The sequence below is a fragment of the Poecilia latipinna genome, unplaced genomic scaffold (assembly GCF_001443285.1).
Source record: "Poecilia latipinna isolate Pla-1442-1.1 unplaced genomic scaffold, P_latipinna-1.0 Scaffold1494, whole genome shotgun sequence".
NCBI lineage: Eukaryota > Metazoa > Chordata > Actinopteri > Cyprinodontiformes > Poeciliidae > Poecilia > Poecilia latipinna.
Genome location: NW_015114110.1, coordinates 72641 through 88171, shown reverse-complemented (window position 1 = coordinate 88171; position 15531 = coordinate 72641). Strand labels below are relative to the sequence as shown.

The 15531-nt window shown below is 42.6% G+C and overlaps 1 protein-coding gene across 1 annotated transcript in view; it reads left to right on the top strand.

Moving 5' to 3' along the window:
• The window catches only part of sdc3 (syndecan 3), a 58818-nt gene that overhangs the window by 5260 nt on the left and 38027 nt on the right, over positions 1-15531 (top strand). The window lies entirely within an intron of this gene.

Sequence of the window (15531 nt, the reverse complement as noted above, 5' to 3'; positions counted from 1 at the left end):
GAGTCAAAATGTCTGCAGTGAAAAACTGGAGCTGTTAATCTGCTGCCAAGTCTGGAGTTTTACTTTTTAATGAAAATTGTTGTATACAAGACTCGAGAGAGAGAGCCTAAAAGAGCCTGCAGTAATCCCAGAGCCGTGCCTACCCTCCTGCTGTATGTCTGTGTGACTGCACACCCAGTAATTTAGATCCCACATCTGACCGGTTCTCATTTCACCACATCGTTTCTCTTCCCGACTGTAAACGGTTCATGTTTTTAGCTAAGGGAGTAAAAATCACTTTCTTCCTCTCTTTTATGTAAATTTAGACTGTTGCCCTTTAGCAAACACAGGATTGGATTGGATTGAGTTCTGAGTGCTTCCACAAAGTCCAGGTGAAAGTCACAGATTTATCAATAATTAACCCAGAGATGCAAAGTGTAATTTAATCTTTCATGTCTGAAACCACTGGCGAGTTTTCATATGGGCGACGTGGCTGTCTGCCCAGGGCGGCACAGCCATCGGGACGGAACCAAGTCAGAGCTGAGAAGCTGTTTTGCTATTTTTAAGGACTTCAAACTGTAGTTTGACTTAATCTTGTCTGTAAAATTGTACCCTGTAGAAATATTTATAAACCTTAATCAAGAGTTTGAGATGTGATGTGAGAATGAGACCTTCGCTCTACTTTTTAAAATCACAGGAAAAAAAAAAGTCAGGATTGTTGGAAAGTCCTACCACTTTACAATGGATGGGAGTCCAATTTGTTTTCCAACTGTGCGCTCAGAAATGTTGACATTTTCAGAGAGAACATCCCATACCTCATCGAGGTTGACGGGTTTAAGGTTTTCCTTTGGGAATAAGAGAACATCATTTAGAGTCACTAGAAAGTCTGAGCCTAATCCTTTTCTACATTTGCACCTATAAAGAAACAATTTAATCATTTTAACAAAGGAGCCCTAAGTGGTTAAGTGGTCCTTTAAAACCTTTCAAAAGTTCACTGTGCAAATAGCACAGCTTGTTTATGACAGTAGCATCTAATGCAGACTGAGTGACACTCTGTGCAGGACTTTCCTTACTGTATACTTATATATTTTTTTAACCTTCCTTGTAATCCTGCTCACTATGCATAGCGGCAAGATAAATATGGGTCCTTATCCATCCCTATGGGCAGTAGCTAAAAGAAATGGCCCTCTTTGTCATATTTATACCCCAAGGAAACAGAAAGTCATGGATAATGGCTTTATAAAGGAAAAAACTATCAGTATAAACCCAGAAAATTCTATTCAAAAAGCTTTTTTTGGGAGGGTAGCGGGGGGTTTACCTACAATTGTGTCATTTTATGAGAAAAGTTTCTTTTACATACTGATGAAATGAACTCAAAGTGAAGTATGGATATTTCTAAAATTATATATGTGAGATTATGATTCTACACTGACTTTATTTTAAGTTTCTCTTCACCTCTATCATTACTAGTGTAATACCAGTTTGGCAAATGATTGGAAAAAAAAAACATGCAAAAAGGTCAAATATTTGTCCAATCAGACGGAGCCTTTCTGCTGTAGATTATTTACCAATATCATATGACGATGGCCTTGATGGATATTGGAGATTTGCTCCTGTTGTTCAGCCTGAACATGCAGCGTCTTGCAACGTCTCTCTTCTATTTACACCAGTCTGGTTGTTTTTAGAGTGATTTGGCATGTTTACGTTAGGAATTATCCATAGATGCTCTGATCAATGTTTTGTGGCCGAGGTCCAACTTCAGATTTTTCAAAGGCTTCGACCTGTCCGTAAGGATTATCAGCCAGTTCCAGTTTCTCTTTAAGAGCTCTAATATAAAGTAAAAATATAAGTACGGCAGTAATGTTTCCTTCTTCTTGCTGAGTGTGAGCTGTATTAGAAGTAGAGGTAACATTGGACCCATAGGAGTCGGTAGACGTTTTGGATTATAAATGAGCATTTCCTGGAATATAGATCCTTACATTAAATCTGAGACTTCTTATAGGTTGCCAACAATTTGCGCTGACGGCTCATGAAAATATTTTGCCTTCCTGTTATCTGCTGAAAGTCTCTCTCTCTCTCTCAGTCTTAACGGACGGCATGGACATACTCCTTATGTCACAGAAAATATGTTTAGAACCCGACTTACTTTAAATCTTCACTCAGCAACAGCGTCCACAACAAGAAGCGTTGCAGCAATCACTGATTGGAAAACGTCTAGCGGTGCAACATAAAATTTCCCTGGTGAGACATATACTGGTCATCCTACATATTAAAATGAAGATCCACCCTGAAGTCGACCAGTTGGGGACGTCTCTCCTCACGACCTGAAATCCCATCAACACCGAGGCTCTGATTATCTCACACACACACACACACACATTTAGAACGGGGTTTAACAGCGGTGGCGGCGTGCAGGAGTTTTGTTGATTCAGTGAGTCTGAGGGAGACGGAGAACGCTGGGAGGCGTTTTAGGTAGGTCAAAAAAGGCTAGAAACACAGTTGGTGTAGATATTAAACACACACACAAGCAGAGACTCCCTCACAGTAATTGGGCAGACATACTCACACATATTCTCAGGAGTGGGGGGTTTAGATGAATATAGAGACAAGAGGAGGAAGAGAGGGGGTCTGGGGAGGGAATGGAAAAATGAGAGTCTGCACAGACCACAAGATAATGAGGAGGGGTGAAGGAATGGGGGGAGGTAAGAAAAAGAAAAAAGAGAGAGGAGAGTTAAGGAGGCTACTAATGGTGGAAGAAAAGGATGGAAAAACAGAGCAAAAATGAAGCCAGGAATCACCTAAAGAGCAGGAATGTGTGAAACTGAGGGAAGCGCAGGGATCCGGAGTGGGACGGGGAAGTGGGAGGCAGGCAGGCAGGCGAGCGAGTGAGTAATGGAGGAAGAAAGACAGAAGATGGGGCGATGCTGGGACGCGGCGAGGGGCAGCGTGAGGGCTGGATGATGGTGGATGACATGCGACGGGATGGAGATGGAGGGACGACGGAGGGGCTGTGGGGGAGGGAGGCGTGCGCCGCTCGCTCCCGGGGGACCGTGCTCTACCTGCTCTCTGCGGCCGTCGCCATGACAACCACCGTGGCTGCCGCTGTCACAGCTTTATTGCCCTTCGCCTCCTCTCCGTCCCCTCCCATTGCTCTTTTTTCCCCCTCCCTCCTCTCCATCTTTCACTCGCTCTTGTCCCCCCACCCGCCCTGCTCACTCTCAGCTTTTTGTATCCGGTTCTCTTCTTCGTTTGACTTTTATTTCCTTGCTGTTGTCTTCTTCTTCTTCTTCTTCTTCTGCTCCGCCTCCTCCGCGCTATCCCATCCGCTCGCTTGCAATGAATTTAGAAAGACAAACCCGAGACGCAGCAGTAGTTTCACCATTTTTTTTTCTTTTTTGCAGCATGATGTTGGAACAGCACATTCTTGTATGCCTTTAGCACTGTTACTAGGACTCCAAATTAGAGAGCACAAACGCGGTGCCGTCTACCCCCCAAAACCACAAAGCATTCTGGGATCTCTGAGCGGTACGGCTTTCGCTATAAATAAAACCCCCAGAAAGAGGACGCCTCCTTCCCACTAACAAACCAGTGAAAGGGAGAACGGGTCAGAGAATATCAGTTTTTACTTGAATATTTCGTGGCAGGATTTGCATCTGTAGGAACACACACACACACACACACACCCCACACTCGCCCTCCTCTTGGGTTTCCATAGCAGTCGGGTAATTGTATTAAAGCTGGGTGGGGTTATGCAGAGCTGTCCAGCAGAGCTGCTGGGGTGGATCTTTACTGGCAGGCTGCTGATAAGAGCATCCTGAGGCCACGATGAGGTCGGCCTTCACACCAGCGACGAGAATCCCAGTGATATCCCCAAGAGGACGGCCGGAGTCTCGCCTCCTTTAACCCGACACAGCATTCGTCTTCTCTTTGCGGCGCGTTTCTCAGCTTTGTTGGAGATTCGTGTCAGAAGCAAAAAATAATTCTGAGTTAATGAATTATCTTTGCAGGAAGTGCATCCCGGTTTATTCTTGATGCTGGAATGAACGGTTTGGTAAAACTCCAGCTGGTGGCTTGTTCGTAAAACCTCACTTTCATGCCGGTCTTGAAGTGAATCCCAATTTCTACTGTTGTACCTCTCCTCTACTTATGGATCCAAATGTCCCACCGGCTCTTAATTGGGAGTGACGCGTAAAAAGTGTTGAAAATATTCCCCACAGGACAGTGGAGCTCGAGCTTTTTATCACGAAATCCTCAAGCTCTCCAAATGCCACCAATCACAGCCTCTGAAATGCAGTAGTACGAGCTTTTCAGCCTGTATTCATATCTGGCATAAACAAGCAACCCCACCAGCTGTCTCATGCATGTAGACAGAATATATATAATACATATTTAATGTTTGCTTTCAGCGTCTTCCTATATAATCTGTCATACCGTCAATCCTCGGCAACAATAGCCGTTTGGCAGCCTAATCTCAGCACAAAACCCTCTGTGGTAAATGGCAGACATGATTGTTCCCCACTACAGATGATGCAAGATGGGAAGCTTGTCAGTTTAATGAGATTTTCTAAAAACAAAACTGTGTTCTTGTCTCAGCATCGACCAGTTTCGTTCACCTGTATTTTAAAATGATGTTTTTTGCTTTTTTTTTTTTTTTTTAAAGCTACTAATATTTCCTTTAAGGCTAGAGGTTCTACTTTGCATAGCTACGCTGTCGGTTGTCCGTCATATCTGGTCAAAGATGTTTCTTTTCCTTCCTGAAAGCAGGAACGGCACCACAAACTCTCAAACTGTGATTTTTTTTTTGTTTCTTTTCTTTCTGAGAACAACTGAGTAAAGTTTTGAGGAAACTTTAAAGTTGCTGACGGATGTGGTCTTTTATTTGAACCCCCTGGTGTTGCCTAAATAGCCACCAGCGCTAGTTGTCAAATCTTCACCAGTTCATCCAGGAGGTCTTAAAATATTCCCCCTCTGCACTTCTGAGTCCAAGAGTTTCCACTGCAGGATCAAGGTCCTAATATTCTTGAACGATTTGTTTGATTAGCTGTATCTGGTTTTGACCTTTCCAATGAACTTAGCATAAACTGGTTTATTAGCTTGTTATTTAGTTTGGAGAAAGTTGACTACCTACTTGCGGTTTCATGTATGAGAGTTTATACAACAAAGGTTGAATCTGTCAAACATCTTCTAGCAAACTACAGGTGTTGGCTTTTTAAAGCTTGTTTTTCTTTTTAAAGATTGACCATTCTTTTGAACTTTTCTCTTGTTTTAACAGAGAATGAGAAAGTTAAGTTGTTGGTTTGCTTGCAAGGAGTTAAAATGGAGTCAACGCCAGCATATTTACTGTCTGAGGGCAACAACCCTCACAAAGTCAGAGATTGATGTCCTCCAACCTCGTCCTCTGATAAGACGAGCTGCAATCAGCAACAAATTCCAGGGACGGCATTTTCCATCGTCTGTTTTTGCACCACGCTTTCTCAAACTTTCAACCGTTTGACTGGTGTTTGGATCGTAGCCCCATGCAGTGGAATGGAGGCCTGAGAATGGCAGCTGTCTTGCAAAATCCCCCCCCAAAAAACTGCAAACCGGTCTGCTAATGTTACAGTTGATCATCATCCCACCTAAAACCTGCCAGATTGTTCCGGTACAGGACACTTGATTGCACAGCGCCAGACCCTTAGTTTTGGAGGCTGACAAGATTTATTCTCCAGGGATTCTCCTCCAGTGGGAAAGTATGATTTGTTGCACAGCAAGTCGGACAGGAAATGAAAAATTACAAAATGACTACCCCAGTCTCACAGTGATGCTGGCATTAGACAGGCGGAGGGAATGTTTTGCTTGGACTTTTAGCCAAGTTTTGCATCTTTTGCAGATGCGAGAAGTTGATTTGCAGCCACTGGACTCAGACCGTCCAGGATCTACTAGATCATCACTGGATCAAAGTAGATATGAAACACTTAATGTCAGTGTGAAGGAGAAAATGACTCCACTGTTCTCTTAGCAAAAGATTCATAGCTTTTTCTTATTGGTACAGTTTGTGGAATTTTGCAGGGCAACACCGATCTAGGTACTTTTTGCAATCGTTTTAATTTGACACAGTATTCTATGTGCAGTTCCTGCTCAGCCCAATCACACAGAATTTAAACTCTGTGTTTTATTTATTGATTCTGGCCTCTGTATTTGACCCAGTTTTTCTCTTCTCTTTCCCGTCGTGATAAATGGTTTTTCCCATTCGATCTATAAAATCTATGGGCCTATTTGAATGTACAGTCCTAGAAGATTGTGCAAAGTCCAGTCGTCTTCTGGCAGTTTTTGTTTTTGTTCTGGTCTGATGCGGAGTGGAAACGCTAAGCTGCGTTTCTGCTCTGCTGTAAAGTAAGAAGAAGTTATATTTTGTGAATTCTAATCTGTCGGCTCGTAATCCTAAATCTGAGGTGGTCATTTTTAAATTTACTCCTGCGGTTTGGTGAAAAAAACAAGTTCGGCAACGGTAAAGGGTGCCGAGTCGTTTGTGAATCCACGCGACAGCAACACCAGCCTACCTGGAACAGAGAAGGCAAATAAAAATAGCATTTTTTATTTTATTTTATTTTTTTGGCAAATTACCATAACATTTTGTCTTCCGCTGCTTGTGTTTTGCAGAAGAGCCCACTTTCTCATTTTAAACTTGCTTTCCGACTTGCACTTAGCAGAAACACTATCGCCGGTCTCCTTGGAGGCCATCTTTTTAAAATCACAGCTCATAGCTCTGTGAGGATGTTTCCACTGTATATTTATGGAGCCGCCGACGTAAATGAAGACAGAGTTGGGGATTTTTTTTTTTTTTCCCATGGGAACATCTCCACGGGTTTATAGAAGGGGAAAACTAGATCGAGTAAAGTCAGAATGCAGACTTTATATTCATGAGGAATTGAATCTAGACTCTAGTTTGTCCTTAAATTTGTTCATAAATTAAAGGAATTAATGTTCTCCGGCTGCGGCACACTGTACAATACGTGCAGTTTTAGTAGCATCATTCTCCCTTTTCATTCCTTTTTGTCTCTTTTGGATGCACGTTTTCCATATGTGGGCTGTGTCACAATTTTAGGGATCTCTTGGCAAATCGGGAGGTTGTGCTGGCTGCAGGATGTGCGTATTTATAGCCTAGAAGCTTCAAATCAAGATGGGAGCTTCCTGAGCGACGCACAATGGGGGGTTTTTCACGCAGGTGTTCGCTTACGTGAGAACCAGCGGCTGGAGAGGCGGTGGGGGGTGACGGCAGAGGCACGTGGAGGCAGTTTGAGTGAGAAAACACTGTGTGGGAAAGGCATGTGACTGCGTGTGCGTTTTAAATAATTCAGCCGCACGTCCCGACAGAGGAGTGAATGAGGTCAGGAGCTCATTGCTGCAATGCTTTCCCCCCCTTTTCTCCATCTATCCATCTGTCTTCACACACCCACATCTCTGCCTCCGTCTTCTCGTCTCTCCCGCCGCCTGCCTTGATAAACAGGAGCTAAATAACAAAAGGGCTTCCCTCGTGTTCCTCACGTCCCTCCAATTATCAGCGAGCCACGAGGGAAAAGCATCGATCCAATTAAATACTGACTCTGGAACCTGCTGCGTGTTTGTGTGTGTGTGTGTGTGTGTGTTTTCTACCCCCCCCATGTATGGATCTTCTAAAGTGAACCTTTGAACCGGGTTCTTTTAAGGATTCCTTCAAAGATGTTTGCAGTCTGAACGAACCCCTGAAGCTAATGAGCTGCGTCTTCAGTGGCTGCTACAGGTTTTTCTTTCCCGATAAACGCCTCCACATGCACACACACGCTTATATATGCGGCAGCAGGTGATTCATTCTTAATCTTTCATTCCAACAGTTGTGGATTAGCCCTAATCTTCCCCACAGAGACTCTGGCCTGAAAGGCTGACTGACACTGAGACTGCGGGTGCATGTGTGTGAGAGCATTGTTTGTTTTGCTGTGTGGGATGTGATAATTGTTTCCCTTGTTGGACTCCGAGTGGAGTCTGTATGACGGGACATGATCTGACTGAGGCAGATAAATAACTCAGACTGGCAGGTCACACGACATGGAAACATTATACACAGCAGGGGGGAGGAAGAGGTGTGTCGCCTCCTTTATTACAATGCTGGCTTTCTTTCTTTTTTTTCCTTTTTTTTTACATTTGAAAGTTATCTGTAGTTGCACTTTCTTTTTCTTGAGCAATTAATCAAGAAACTCTTCCTCGTTAATCAGGTTTTAGCTATATTTACGTACAAAATTAAAAACATTTGGAAGTGATAAAATGATGCAATTAGCAGTTAGTTTGATTGTTAATCAGGCTAAAGTCTACTTCCTAATTATTTAAGTGGCAAGAAAAATAAGAACAAAAAAAGAAATAAGAGCCATGAGGGAAGTTTTAACTTTTCTCAAAAGTTTACTTGTCTCTCAGGAGTTTTAGGAAGGATACCATGATGAGGAAAACTTCCCTAAAGAAAGTGAGACTGAGTTCATTGAAAATCAGGAGGAAAATCTAACTAAATGGCATAAAAAAAAAGAAAAGATAAACGTAGCAAGACGTGCAACTAAAACAACCCGGTATGGAGAGGCTAATCGGAGAGATCATTTATCTTTCCCTTTCATTGTTTTGTTTAGTCCTGACATGTAATGTTGCGTTTAGTGTAACGCTAAGTGGTGTGTGTGTGTCTCTGCTATAGCGCACGGTGAAATATGTAGGACCTCTGCCAGCACTAATTGTAAAGCATGTGCTTCGGTGGGTTGCTGGAAAGAAATTGCGTCCCAGGACGAGACTGCAGAGCGCCGAGAGTCAAAGGGAGAACAAAGCAACAAGGTGCGGTGGCAGAAGCGAATTGCACGCTGTGCCGAGGTGCTGGGAGGGAGATCCGAGCGAAATGAAAGCCAAATAAGGTCGGAGGCAATCCCAGAGAAAACGGCGATATGAAAGGACGGGGCTGCGACTCCGAGAAGCAGATTGGTTGGTCGGGAAAGGGTCGCAAAGGAAGGAAAGTTCGAGGCAGGATTTGGAAGTCAACCCAGCAGAGGAGCAAGACGAGCTGACGAAGGAGGAAAATGAGATAACGAGAGGGCGGTGGACTGGGGAGGATTGGTGTCCTGGTAGCAGCAGACGCACAGAAAGACTGGCGGCTAATGCAGGCCTGTAAAGAGCTTAGGACAGCTGAGGCGGATTGAACGGAGGAACAACCTGGACGGGATTACGCCGAGGCAGAGCAAGACGGGAAAGATAACCCACATACACTTCCCTTCCCCATCTCTGGCCGCTCTCCGACTGCACTTTTTAATTAACAGGAAGCCTTTAATGCTGAACATTTACACCAGATCCCCGTGTTTGAGAAGCCGTTAGTTCCTCAAGTGTTCCCCTTCGTTAATTAGCGAGTGAGTAATGTTGCCCACAGAGAGACGGGAGGGCTATTTTTAAGAGTTTGGAATCATCAGAAAAGATGAGTAAACGTGCCCTCACCTGGGGGTTTTAATCATGTTTATAAAGGATTCAACAGAGACTGAAAGGAAGTAACAGTTATTGGCAATAAAGAACACCTAACAAAACATTACTGAGTGCTGAAGCACAATTTGAATGATTATGTGCTGCTTTAATAGTTTAATAGGCTGGAATTATTGGATAATATTTTAAATAACGGCTGTTTTACCGTAACATTAAGACTGCATTAGTTTCAGTCTAATACAGTGTAGGAAGTAAAGCAAATTGCAGTTTAAATTAAAAAAAAAAAAATCCTGTTCTGGCATGAACTCTGTAACGGGGTCATCAACCTGTTACTGAGCTGATATTTACTTATTCAGACACCGACTTCTGGGCTTTGACTGGGCCGTTACACGCCTAGCTCTGGCTGTCTGTGTAGGGTTGCTGTTTGCCTCAAAGGTTCACCTTTATCGCAGTCTCAAGTGTTGTTTTTTTTTTTCAACCTTTCTATTTAGTTTCCTGGATCCTGCTCTGTTCTGACCAGCTTCCTTGTGCCTGGTAATAAAAACCCGCAACATGATGCTGCCACCACCATGTTTTGGTGGTTAGCGTTTCCACCACATTTACGTCAAAAAGTGAATTCTCATCTTTCTGCTGCACTTCCTTCAAAACTCTCCCCAGCTTCCCCAGAGTTTCAAACTCACACCATTCTGTTTATTCTTTCACAAAAACAACCTGGAACAATAATATTCCTTCCACTTGAGCTACTTTTACGTTGTTCTTCACATTCGCTGACCTTTGGTTGCAGCACGGCAGATTGTGGAAAAGTTCACGCGACGTTTGCAAGGCACCGTAACCGTACTGCATAGCGAGGTTAACGGGTTATAGAAGCTGAAAAAAATAATTGGAGTTTAAACTCTCTCTTGATGAGATAATTTTTCTGCATCTGCAGTTCAGAGACAAATGTAACATCTCTCTGACTTAGATCTACGCTACATAGCATTTTCCTGTCAAAACAGTGGTAAATCTGAGAAGTTAAAGATATATTGGTTTATATAATCAGAGAGCAGCTCCAGCTGCAGCTCTGGCACTTTTAATGAAGCCTGTCAGTGTCGAGAGCGATAAAACAACCGCGTGTAGCGGATAAAACCGCGAAGGAGGAAACGGTTCAGCAGAAACCAGTTAAACCCTCTAATATTCATGTTCATCCAGTAATGGGCCTTCTGCTGCTCTGACTTGTTCTGTGCTTAAAACGACACGACTATATTAAAAACCTCTTGCCAAGTTGGAAGGTTGTCAGAAAGTATTATGTAAAAGCGTCTTTTAGTTGAAGTCTGTTCAATTTACCGCAGTTTGTGCTTGAAAGAGGCCAGAGACGGGGAAATAATCTCGTGTCTGTAGTTGGTCTGACTTTGTGTTAAACTAGGATTTTGCTGGTTGGGTCATTTCTGTTTAATGGAAACAATCAACACCAATACAACCATTTTTTTGTGTTTTTTTTTGTTTAGAAGTTAACACTATAAAAAAAGCTGACAGTAGAAAGATGCTACAGTGACTTTATAGATTCAAAATTTAATCATACAGCTGGTTTACACCTTCATTGGGTAATGCAGATGGAAACTTATTGACTTATTTGATGTAGCGATGAGTAAACAAAACAATAATTGTTGAATTATTATTTATATGCACAATAATAAAATACAATTTCTAATAAGTACAGTAAATATGTTTTTACATGCATCTGAAATTATGGCACAAGTATAAATACATTTTAGTGTTTGATTTCAAACACCGGGCTTCAGTTTAGCATGTTGATTTTCAGCCATCCGAAACACCCGATTGGTTAATTTATATATCTTTATGAAAGCAGTATTAGTCCTGCTGACTGATTTTGATAAGTTCGGCAAATTAAATAGATCTGCCATGAAATAATTAACTTAATTTTTAATCATTTTTGCATGTCAAATAAGTTCACACCATGTCTGGCTAGTTACGCTTCATAAACCAACAGTTTGAAGTGTTTTGCTACTTTTTTGGTTGTTTTTTGATACTTTTTGGCTTCCATACATTTTTCTAGTACACGTTAAAAGTGTTTATTAGCCAAGAAGACTTTTTGTTTTTGTGATAATACTGTAAAACCAGTCAGAATCTGATTCAATCATATCAGATGTTGGTAATTTAAATCAACATCCAAGACAACAACGAAGCCATTCATTGGCCGACTCTTTTCCAGTTCGTGGGGTTGGCTCATGAGTTGAAGTCTTCTGACCTCGGTTTATCAGAGTTAATCAGTATCTCATGAGAAATGTCTGATGAGGTCACAAGGTTCTAGCATTTAGTCAGCGCTGCTCGTTAATGACCATGTGCTGCGGTTGGTTCACCAAGATCTCCCTCTGCTGCCAGATCGTCCAACATGTGTGCTTTGAGTTTCATATATATAAAAAAAACCCCTGAATGATGCACAACCAAACAGCCTTGACATTGCTGCACGCTCTCGGTTTGTCTGTCGCCTCACCAGAGTCCCTTTCACCGATGTGATGGAGGTAGGAGAGTGTAGCAAGGTCAGGATGTCCAGAGAACAGCCATTTGTCTTGCCTCATTTATCCATGTGTGTTGCAGGGAAATCAGCAGCCATTCTCCACCGCGCAGCTCCCCCCCTGCAAAGGTGCATCTTTCAGTTTTTGCAGATTGAATTTGACCGAGTTGATTGAATTTTTCCCCCAAGCACTAAGCGCAAAAACCACTTCCTTGTTTGTTTTCCACCCCTCTGCCCACTGGCTCCATCCATCCCTTCATTCCTCACTGCTGCTTTTCTCTTCCACTCTGTTCTGTTAAACCTTTTCCTCTCTCTTAACTCTTCCTCCCGTGGATTGATTTTTCTCTGTCTCATTCCTTCCTCGGGGTTTTTGTGCAGTTGCATGACAGTCATTAGCCTGATTAAACAAACCATAATTACATAAACAGACACACACATGCTCTCTCTCACACACACAGATGTTTCCTTGTGATTCTCATCACTGTGTATCCACAGAAATGTGACTCTCATCATTTTCTTTGTGCGTGACTGTTCGATTTAGGGGCTGTGAGGAGACCATTGATTAGTGTGTGTGTGTGTGTGTGTAGTCTTGAGTGCCCCCTCACATGCACTCTGCTGCACAAAGACTTCGTGGTCTGTGAGGCGCTCTACAACACACACACACTCATACTCAGCCGCATTTCTGGGCCCTTTTCAAAAGTTCCTTAGAAACACAAGAAAAGTTCCAGCCACAGGCGCCACGCCCTCCCACTGGCCCTGCAGAAATAGGCCCATTGAGCTAGTCTGTAATCACACTCATGCACTCAGACTTGCACGGACACACACACACACGAATCGGCATTCATCTGCTCTCCTCTTCTCCCTCTCTGGCACTTCATAGATGAAGCCACAAAAACGCAGCCATTGACCCACCAGTTAACCAGTAGCAATCGGTGCAACACACACACTAACACGCACACACACACACATATACACACACACACTGGCACTCCCTGGGCAACAAAACTTGTGACTCACACACACACGTACACACACACACACACACACACATACACACTCTTTTAGGCAAAATAATTACTCTGGAGGACTGCAGAGGACCGATACTTTCACATAAGGTAGCATGTAACGATGCACCGATCTGTTTGATCTGTCGGTACCAATTTTTGCTGATTCACATCTTTGTTTTCATAAGCAATGGCATAAGAAGCAAAATTTACAGTCACAATATTTTAAATCAGTCTAGTTGTTGACTATTCATTTAAATTGAAACCACCAAGGTGCAAGTTTTTATTTTATTGATTTCACACGTGTATTTAGCATTTAGCAAAGCTAATTTCAGCTTCATTTAACTTTTTAGCTATCTTGTATGTGTTTATTTACTTATTTATTAGACTTCTTAAACTGGAATCTGAGTCCAAATTTCATATCATAAACATGTAAATGCGAGCTGGTATGACAAAGTTTCTTCAATATTTATAGCAGCAGTGATGTCGTTTCATTGTTTTAAAGACCTTTCTAGGTTCACATGCTAAACTCTCTGTAGCATCTTATATTAGCGTTTAGAGCGACTATCTTTACTAAAGCAACAGTTTCTGTGTGCTCTCCACAGAATGACGATGCTTACTTTGCCTTTTAAATCTCCAAACAGTTTTTGATTCCATGAAAACCGAAGAAGGAATCAAACAAAGCAACTCTGAGGTACTGCGTTCAGCCTTCTTGCTATCTGCTAAAAGTCTTGCTTTCTCTCGCTTTCTTGCAGCATTAAATAGTCGTAGATATGTTTTGACAAACTGTTTCCCTTTAGTCTGTTGCTTACATGAGATCCAGAACTTCCAGGATGAACTATAAATCAAATCAAATTTTATTTGTACAGCACATTTCAGCAGCAAGGCATTTCAAAGTGCTTTTACATCATAACAAACACAAAGTCATGCAACATTGAATCAACAATCAAAACATTACATTAAATCAAGTGCCGTCGTTAAATTCGTAATTGATTACATCTCAAATGGAACTCAAAACATCTGGGTTTTTAGTCGAGATTTAAAGGAAGTCAGTGTTTCAGCTGTTGTATTTGTCGTCTGGCCTGGAATCGCTTTTGCTTGCCAGTCGGCAAGAGAGCGTCCTTTGAAAATTAAGGAAAAAAAATGAATGGAAATGACCTAACTTTCCAGAATACCGTCTATCCTTTTGGAAGCAAAAGACAAGAAAACGGTGAAGAGGAGTTTCAGAACATTTTCCTGTAGGTATCCCCAGTAGTAAGGGGTTATGGGCTTTGGATTTGTGATTGTGTGTTTAATCCCTCTTGATTGTCAGATTAGTGTAACAGCTGGGTGCTCCACATCGATAATCATCTCTTTACCTCGCTGCCTGACGGCGCATCGCCCTTCCTCACGCCGAGTGACCGTCTCACAGGTCCAGTCTGACACGGAGCCTCCGGCCTCCTGACGCGTCTCCTCTCGGTCATGGGACTTTCGCCGATAAAGCGACAAGTGTCAGTGTCGGCCGCCTGCTTTGTCTCGAATGTTACGGGTCAGGTGGACCGAGTCGAGCTCTTCCCAGCTGATTCTATTCAGAGACCAGCAAATGCAGGATATGACACGCGCCGTTTCTTGTTTTTCTTAAACATTGTTAAGCACACATAGGAAGTGCAACTGGGCCGTCTGTCAATAGTTCAGCCAAACCAACAAACGTTGAGGTGTGTGGCAATACTGTTCACACCCCAGGAGAGCTTTCATATTATGTCATAACTACAAGCTTTAATGTATCATAATGGAGTTTTTGTTTTTGTATTGGACCAAGTGATAATTGTGACATGGTGGGGATTAGAGGCAGTGTGAAAACCAGCCTCTAGTAGCTCCGGCTCCATATTTTTAATGTTGTTTGATTTGTAGGATTGCCCTACATTTACCTCCATAAACTTAAAAAGCCAGCTTCCCTGACTTTGCTGAACAAAATCCTCCCCACAGTATGATGCAGCCACCACCATGCTTCACCTTAGAGATGGTGTGCAGTCCCCCCCCCCCAAGAAAATCTGCTAATCCCGGTAGTAGAGGCGCTACAGCACCTCACCGTGATTTTGTGTTAAGAAATGTTAAAAGTTGCAAAAACTCAAAGGTGCGCCAGCAGGCATCATAATAACTTGGAAATAATAGCATGTGAGGGCAACAGGCATGTGCAGGGACCGCACAATTAATGCACACACCCTTGCTTAATCCGTCTTTACTGTCACTGGTGTGTTGAAAACCCTATTTAAATTAAACAAACCATGCTTAGCCTGGTGGGGAGGCAAGCAAAGCCTGGTGGCCCGCCAGGCTTATAATTCACTGGGGGAAACCTTGGTGTGTGTCCAGGGACATTAATTTCGCTGTACTGCTGTTCTCATCTGATTTAAGCAGAAACTTGCACATATTTACTGATTAGCGACTACTTGGAAAACTTTTGCAAAGGAATGCATGACGGTACTTTCATTTTATTTTAAAAACATGATCAAATTTTGCTTAAATATGTATCAGTGCTTCCTCCCCCCCCCCCCCCCAATTGTCCACATTTCAAACTTTTTTTTGAGAGTGCCCTTCTCATCACTC